The sequence below is a fragment of the Mauremys reevesii genome, linkage group 6 (assembly GCF_016161935.1).
Source record: "Mauremys reevesii isolate NIE-2019 linkage group 6, ASM1616193v1, whole genome shotgun sequence".
Lineage (NCBI taxonomy): Eukaryota > Metazoa > Chordata > Testudines > Geoemydidae > Mauremys > Mauremys reevesii.
Window position 1 is genome coordinate 65176096 of NC_052628.1, and position 7700 is coordinate 65183795.

Here is a 7700-nt window from a genome sequence, read left to right on the forward strand (position 1 = left end):
AGTGTAACTGAAGGAGTGCACAGTAACACCATTAGACTTCACGCTTTGAGCCTGCTGTGCTGTGCAGTGGGCATCTTATTCTACATGTGCTGAACTCCTGAGTCCCACACTTAGTGATGTCACTGTGGGTCTGCTTTTAAGAGAGTAAAATGAAATAAGCATAGATATGTCTGCATAAAATTCAACTCACAGCCTAGAATCTCTCTCTGAACATCCAGTGCTTCCTACCCGACATATGGGAGACCTGGATTCATATCCTAACTCTGCCTGATATGCATTCAGGAATTTGAACCAGTGTCCCACCTCTTAAGGAGTAGCCTAACTCCTGGGCTATGGGGTATTTAGGGAGAGTCTCTCTCAATTTCTCCTGTTGGAGCTCTTACACTTTTTATAAAATAATTAAACGTTAATTGAGCCAGAGAACTACAACAAGAACAACTCTATAGCTTGGTGCTTAGGGAAGCCACTTGGAGGGTGGAAACCTGGGTTCAAGTCCCTGCCCCACATCAGGAAGAGTGGAGATTTGAACTTGCATCTCCCATATCAGGCATAAGTGCTCAAACCACTGGGCTATTGAGTAAAAGACTCATCTAGCTGTGTATTGTGTGTGGCCTGATGTAGGAGGACAGTAATTTTGTTAATGTTGCCACAACATAGCTGTGAGTTAGGTGCTAGGGGTAAGGATGGAGGCAGTGCCCAGGCACACTAGCAGAAATGTAGGTTCCACATGCAGGAACACAATTAATGGGAAGAGAAATTTGTCTTTTTGGGACATGTGCTACTGTAATACAAACAACAATATGGCTTTTACCAATGCAAACTCCACAGGGCTCTAGGACCTGCCTACAGTGGCATGCACTGGGGGTTGGCAAAGAATAGGGGTGGGGCGAGTCACCAATTAGGTCCTTGTGGTAGTGAAATCTGGCCTTCACCAAATGCACCCAGAAGGGAATAGCAATTGATGGTGGCTCTTGAAGAAACACACCAAGCACAGACATCATCTGACAGCTGAGGTGTTCATGCCAGTGTTTTGTTTATACATCCCCTCACAGAGAATCCACTGTCACAGGAATAAGGAGGCCAGGCTGGAGTTTGGCTATGTTCCATCTTTGACTTTGGGTATTTGCTATTTAGCATTTAGACATTAAACTATTTGATTGCACCTGGAAATCAGAGAGTTACATGTCTATTTATTAGAATTTGCAGCAACACTACTTATTTCCACAAAAATGGAGGCTAGGTTGAGGCCACTTCTGTGTTACCCTTCACTCAGAATTTCCGCAGTGGCATAGTAATTGAAATGTTCTGGCACAAGTTATTTTTACTGTTGTTGTTTTCTAATATATTTGTTTTGTTTAGATTGCTATATCTTCTACTTAGACTGCAATCTTTTTATCTTGCTTGTCTTCTCTTCCATAGTTACTTACAATTTATTAATATCTCGGTTTCACAAAAGAATTTCTCAAACTGCAAAAGTTTCCTTTTAAAACAATTCAAGTAAATTTTCTCAGCTCCTACAAACAGTGATCATTTTTAAATTAGATTCCTGTGTGCAACCAGTTTTAAAATCTGTTTTGCTGCTAAGACCTTCTCAATTTCCTTAATCTCCTCCCCTCCCCCCAATAAAACCCCCACAATCTCACTGAGAATAAGCCTGATTTTATGTATTCTGCTAATTTTCTAGAGAAATGTTGCATAATCTAGGCCTGAAGAGAGCATTAGATTTATGTGGCAGTGGCATTCAATATGCAGCAAGCAAACTGTTGTTTGTAGCCTTCCTTTTTGAAAGGGAAGACCAATTTATATTTCTGTAAACACATTTGAAAGTCTTATTATTTTGTTGTTGCTGAGGACAGACAGAATGAAGCACAGAAAGTCAAATGGAAAAACAACAAGAGGTTGATGTGATATGCCCTTCAAATTAAATCATGTAACAGTGACTTGGTAATGGAAACAGCAGCACTGCCATGGGGTGAAGATCTCAGACTCAGCAGGGATGAGGGATGGGGAAGGTTTGAGTTCTCAAAGAGTGGAAACAGTTATTCACTAGCAGAGGACTGGTGAGTGCCCTATTCTACCTGACTGACCAACAAGGGCTTCTGCTGCAGGTAGAGCCACTCTTCCATTCTGTACTCTGCATGAAAAGCTCAACCATCATCAATAATCCTCACTAGTTATGTGGGCAATCAACAGAGAGAAGCTCTGGGACTGGTCCTCCTTCAGTTCCTGCACAACTGCCTTCTATTTAAATTAAAAGGAATCTCAGAGTATACCTCCTACACTGGACAGCAGTCAATGTTATCAACGTATTTATTCACTGCTTTTCCATACTCTACCTTTAGTGCATAAATACAACTAATTAGAGCCATAATTACAGAAAGGATCCTAAAATTTCAAATGTGAGAGATTTTTCTGATTTTACTTTACATATTTTATTTGAAAAAATAAGGCAGTATATATGAATGATAATTTGTTTGCCTGACCCCATCCTCCCCCGCATTCCCCCCCCCCCCCCAGACACTTTGCAGAGCAAAACCGGTGTCCACATTTGAAAACACATTTTTAAAATGTCTTTTAAAATGATCTTGGGCTCTACAAAGAGATGGATCAGCTCAATTATCCAGATAGCTCAGAAATTAATACACTTTGCTGGAATTTGGCAAATAGTAAGTTCCAAAAAATCTAGCCATGAGATCAAACTCTCTGAGAACATGCATATTCACTTTCAGGGCCCTTCACAGCCACTCTCTCATTTGGTGCTGAGCAGATGATTTTCACCTCTGATCAGCCCATGATTCCAGTCTCTACTGCCCACTTGTAAAATTTTCAGCAAGCACTTTTATGCTTTTTCCTATGCTGTCCCATATACTTGGTAAGTGCTCCTCATCGACATCCACAAAGCTACTTCAGTAGCCTCCTTCAAATCTCTCCTCAAAACTGTTGCCAGGATGCATGCATAAAACTTGAGAAAGATTTGCTGCTGGTGTGCAGAGACCACTGCCTACCATGTTATTACTGTCTCTTTGTTTACTTGTATCAATTTTTTGTCTCATCTTATACATAGATTGTAAGCCCCTTCAGGCAGGGACGGTCTTTTTGTAAAGCACCTAGCACAATAGAGCCCTGATCCAGGTATGTACAGTACATAGTACTCTGAGACACTGTGTGTGCATGCTGAGATATATTCCTGAAATATATGGTATGCTTAGAACATGGCATTCCAATATCCAAGAGTTAGCAGTGCTCTGCAGTAAATGCTCAGTCTAAAAGCGGTGGGGGGAGGGGCGACAAACCTCTGGTAGTGTTTGAACAAAATGCACAGTTCCAGAGTGCTGCAATAATGATTGGCACAGCTGGCCTTGGTTCTGCATAGAAAACCATAAAAGGAGAATGCTTTTGTCAATGTTATGTCTTCTCACCTGTTCAAAAGTATCCCTGCATCTGTGATCAGCTCTTTCCTTCCTTAATTTCCTCATGAATCAGCAGAAACATTGACCGACTGTAAAAACTACTTCATTTCCTGACCTGGCTCATAGCTTTTTTGGTGTTCCTTTTAAAAAGAAAGAAGTCTCCGATCTATGTTGTTGTGTCTGACAGGAGAGAAAACAATACAATTGGAATCTGTAGCAGTTTCTTCCTTAATAGTTTCTCTACTTTAATATAAATGTAAATTTTTTGCTCAACAACAAAAAGGGGGGGGCTGATTGTCAAATTAAATCAGTGTGTATTAATTATGCATTAGTGAAGATTATTCCACAATCCTCACAATCAGTCTTCAAATAGAGGACAAGTGCAAAAGAATGTATTTTTTCTTGGTAATAAAAAAAAAGTTCTTGTTAGAATTATGATCAAGAGAGAGATACTTGACGAATTGCATTCTAAACTGTGCTGCCGGGGGGGGGGTTTACAAACAGCTGCTTTCCATGTCCAAACATTGTGCGATGAGGCAAATCTCTCCTCTGGGCATGCCAGAGGGTATTAAAACTGTCTTTTTCACTTCGTGGCTATTTCCCCCCCCCCCCCATAGCTTTTCTATGATTTTTCAATGCAGTCTGATGGATGGGATTATTGATTAAATATTAGATAACATTTCCAAGACTTTTCATTTTAGCTATTAGCTGCTAAGCTGGTGGCTGCTAAGATTAAAAAGGACAGCAATTAAGTTTGATGGAGGGGGGTCACCACTCTACAAGGCACCCCCCTGAGGCTGAACTCTTAAAAACCTTCAGAAGAAGAGATGAAGTAGAAAACCACAGTGGGATACAAGCAACGCTCAGGACACCAACATAGAAGCAATTATACACACAAACTTAGCCAAGAGCTTATTTTGTCCATTTCCCCCACTGAACATTTCTTCCATCAGACCACCCCAACCTGTGATCCTGTCAGATCTCAAAAACTAACAGGGTTGATCCTCAGTACTTGAAAAGCAGCGTTGTACCCTAAAAACTGTGCAGCCATAGGAATGGTGCTGGTGGCTCATTAGATAAGTCTTATTGAATGCTAAATCAAACCTATAGCTTGATGTTCATGTACTGTGAAAGGTGCCACCTTTTAGATGAGATGTGAACCTGAGTCCCTGAAAATAATAATAATCATTTATAGGATGCCTTTTATGTGATGATCTTAAAGCATTTTACACAGGTGGGTGTGAGTATTTACACGAGAAAACTGAGGCCCAGAGTAGTTAACTGACTGCCTATATCATATAACAAATCTAGCAAAGTGGGGGAAATAACCTCTCTCTCCTGACTTTAATTCCCATTTTAAACATCCTGCAGGATTTTGCAAAAGTGGGATTAGTCCTGGAGCCCTAACCAAATTTCCCTCTGTTACCTACAGCCTGCCTACACACATCCTTCCAACCTCCTGTTTCTGTTGGTCATGGTATTCTGCACTTCTTATCCTGAATACACACACAAGCACACATGATGAAAAGTGCCATTTAAATGTAAAATCATCTTTTCTAATCTACTCTTCCTCTCCCAAAATAGAGCTGCCACTGCCTGTTTCTCACACAAAACCCCCTCAAAACATGTATCTTATTTTTCTAGGATTCCTGCTTTCGTTACAATGCTTGGGGTCTGGGAGTGTAACAAGCTGGCAGCCTTCTAGGTACACCACCCCTCCCATACACATAGCTTTGGGGGCCACAATGCAGGCAGCTTGCCTTTGTTTCCCCTCTTGGATTATAAAACTAAAACTTCACCCAGTCTTTTTGTGGTCAAACATACCCCTCCTTAAGGCCTGGGTTTATTGATACAAAATAAACTCAAAATAAAACTTAAAATCCCAGAACAAAGTCCACCCAAAACACAGTTGCCCTACCTCCTCTCAGGCCTTCCTATCTGGGGTCTTTCCTGCTTTAGAAGACCATTACCAGGCTGAAGTCTCAGTCCTAAGCCCCAGGACACTACTACAGCCTGCTCACTCCTAGCAATCTCTGATCCCCCCTCCTCCCACCTCTGCAGCTACCTACTGTCACCGCACAGGTGTGGCTCCTTAGTAATAATGGCTGGCTGGCTCCAGTCCTTCCAGGCAAGCCACCCTGTTATAGGGTAAAATCCCATCCTGCTCCATATCTGGTGTAAAAAATAAAATATGGAGCTGTCAAGGCTCAATCCCCACTCTGTCACTCCAAGTGCAGAAGATTCGGGCCTACAAGGATTCTAAAAATTAATATGTGCCACTCTAGGCTTGTTTTAAACTCCCAAGGTTATAGCTTTTCTCTGACCTTGGCTTGGTAAACACTGTCACCACTCAACTGCAAAAAACTCTCTTTGAACCCAGGACGGAGCGCTTGGGAATTCCTCCCTGTAGGGTACCCTCAAGCCCTTTCACTCATCCCCTCCACCCCGGAAGAGCTGAGAAAGAAAACAGAGGAAATGAGCTGTGGCTATCAGCTAACCAAACAACATGCCCAAACCTCTTAGGACACCAAAAATCCAATCCTGTTCTTAAAGGTAAATTTTATTAAAACCAAAAAGAGAAAAAATACATCTAGAACTCAGGCTAGAAACAATTACAAAAATTAAGCATCCAAAACAGCTTTCTTGGGAGCTCAGCTTAAAGGTTACAAGCAAACAAAAGCCTCAGGGGTTAGCACAGAGGAGATCCACAAGCCAAAATAAAGAAAATAAACCAGATTGCATCTAGCTAAATGTCCCTAATTTACTTACATATTTGGGGGGTTCCAAATAAGTAATTTTAGGTATGATCTGATGAATTTTCATACAGGAACTCCTCACTTAACGTTGTAGTTATGTTCCTGAAAAATGCGACTTTAAGTGAAATGATGTTAAGCGAATCCAATTTCCCCATAAGGATTAATGTAAATAAGGGGGTTAAGTTCCAGGGAAATTTTTTTCACCAGACAAAAGACACACATATATATATATATATATATATATATATACACACACACACATACATATACATACACACACACATACATACAGTATAAGTTTTAAACAAACAATTTAATACTGGTACACAGTGATGATGATTGTGAAGCTTGGTTGAGGTGGAGGAGTGAGAGGGTGGGATATTTCCCAGGGAATGCCTTATTGCTAAATGAACTAGCTAGTGACTGAGCCCTGAAGGGTTAACTCTCACAACACTCTACAAGGCAGCAGGAAAGGAGGGAGGGCAGACAGAGACAAACACCCTGTGTGTGAGAGAAAACATGCACATTTCCCCTTTAAGTAGCTGACCCCAGGCTTAAGTACACTGCCTTGTTAATTAAATCAGCTTGCTGAGACCTGAGACAGCAGCTACTGCCTAGAACAGGCGTAGGCAACCTATGGCACGGGTGCTGAAGGCGGCACGTGAGCTGATTTTCAGTGGCACTCACACTGCCTGGGTCCTGGCCACCGGTCTGGGGGGGCTCTGCATTTTAATTTAATTTTAAATGAAGCTTCTTAAACATTTTAAAAACCTTATTTACTTTACATACAACAATAGTTTAGTTATATATTCTAGACTTCGAGAAACAGACCTTCTAAAAATGTTAAAATGTATTACTGGCACACGAAACCTTAAATTAGAGTGAATAAATGAAGACTCGGCACACCACTTCTGAAAGGTTGCCAACCCCGGGCCTAGAAGCTCCCTCCCTCCATTGTGTGTCCCCCCTGCTCTATGGAAGATGGGGTAAGCAGGGTGCAGGAGCAGGGGGGAGTGGGAGACACCCTGACATTAACTCCCCTTTTCCTCCCCTTCCCACCTACAGCATGCAGGAGTTTCTAGGAGCAGCACGTGGCAGTGTGGGGAGCGACAGTTGCTGCACAGGGAACTTAGGAGGCTGCTGGTCCACCCTGGTTCCAAGCCCCCCCCCCAGCTAGCTGCAACAGGCTGCTCTTCCTGCAAGCAGTGGACAAAACAGGTGGCTGCCGAACAACGTTAGAATGGAGCATTTCACAACTTTAAACGAGCATGTTCCCTAATTGATCAGCAACTTAACATCGAAACAACATTAACGGGGATGACTTTAAGTGAGGAGTTCCTGTACCTGGTTCAAGCCTTACACAGCACTCCTGCTTATAGCATTGCTGCTCTGTCCTTGCAGCCCAGAGAACAACAGACAAAGGGAATGTTTCTTTCCCCATTTTAAAAAATTCTACCTTCCCATTGGCTCTTTTGGTCACTGCCCACTTTTTTTTTCTTTATCTGGAGAACTCTGTAATCCTTTACACATAAAA

At 41.9% G+C, this 7700-nt stretch overlaps 1 long non-coding RNA gene across 1 annotated transcript; it reads right to left on the reverse strand.

The window, feature by feature from the left end:
* Window positions 1–870: 870 nt before the first annotated feature.
* On the reverse strand, window positions 871–5444 carry LOC120407364. The gene is made up of 3 exons (XR_005599920.1): window positions 5329–5444; window positions 3420–3590; window positions 871–1163 (listed from the first exon to the last, which is right to left on the reverse strand). It is a non-coding gene; the product is annotated as an uncharacterized LOC120407364 (long non-coding RNA).
* Between the last annotated feature and the right edge of the window lie 2256 nt (window positions 5445–7700).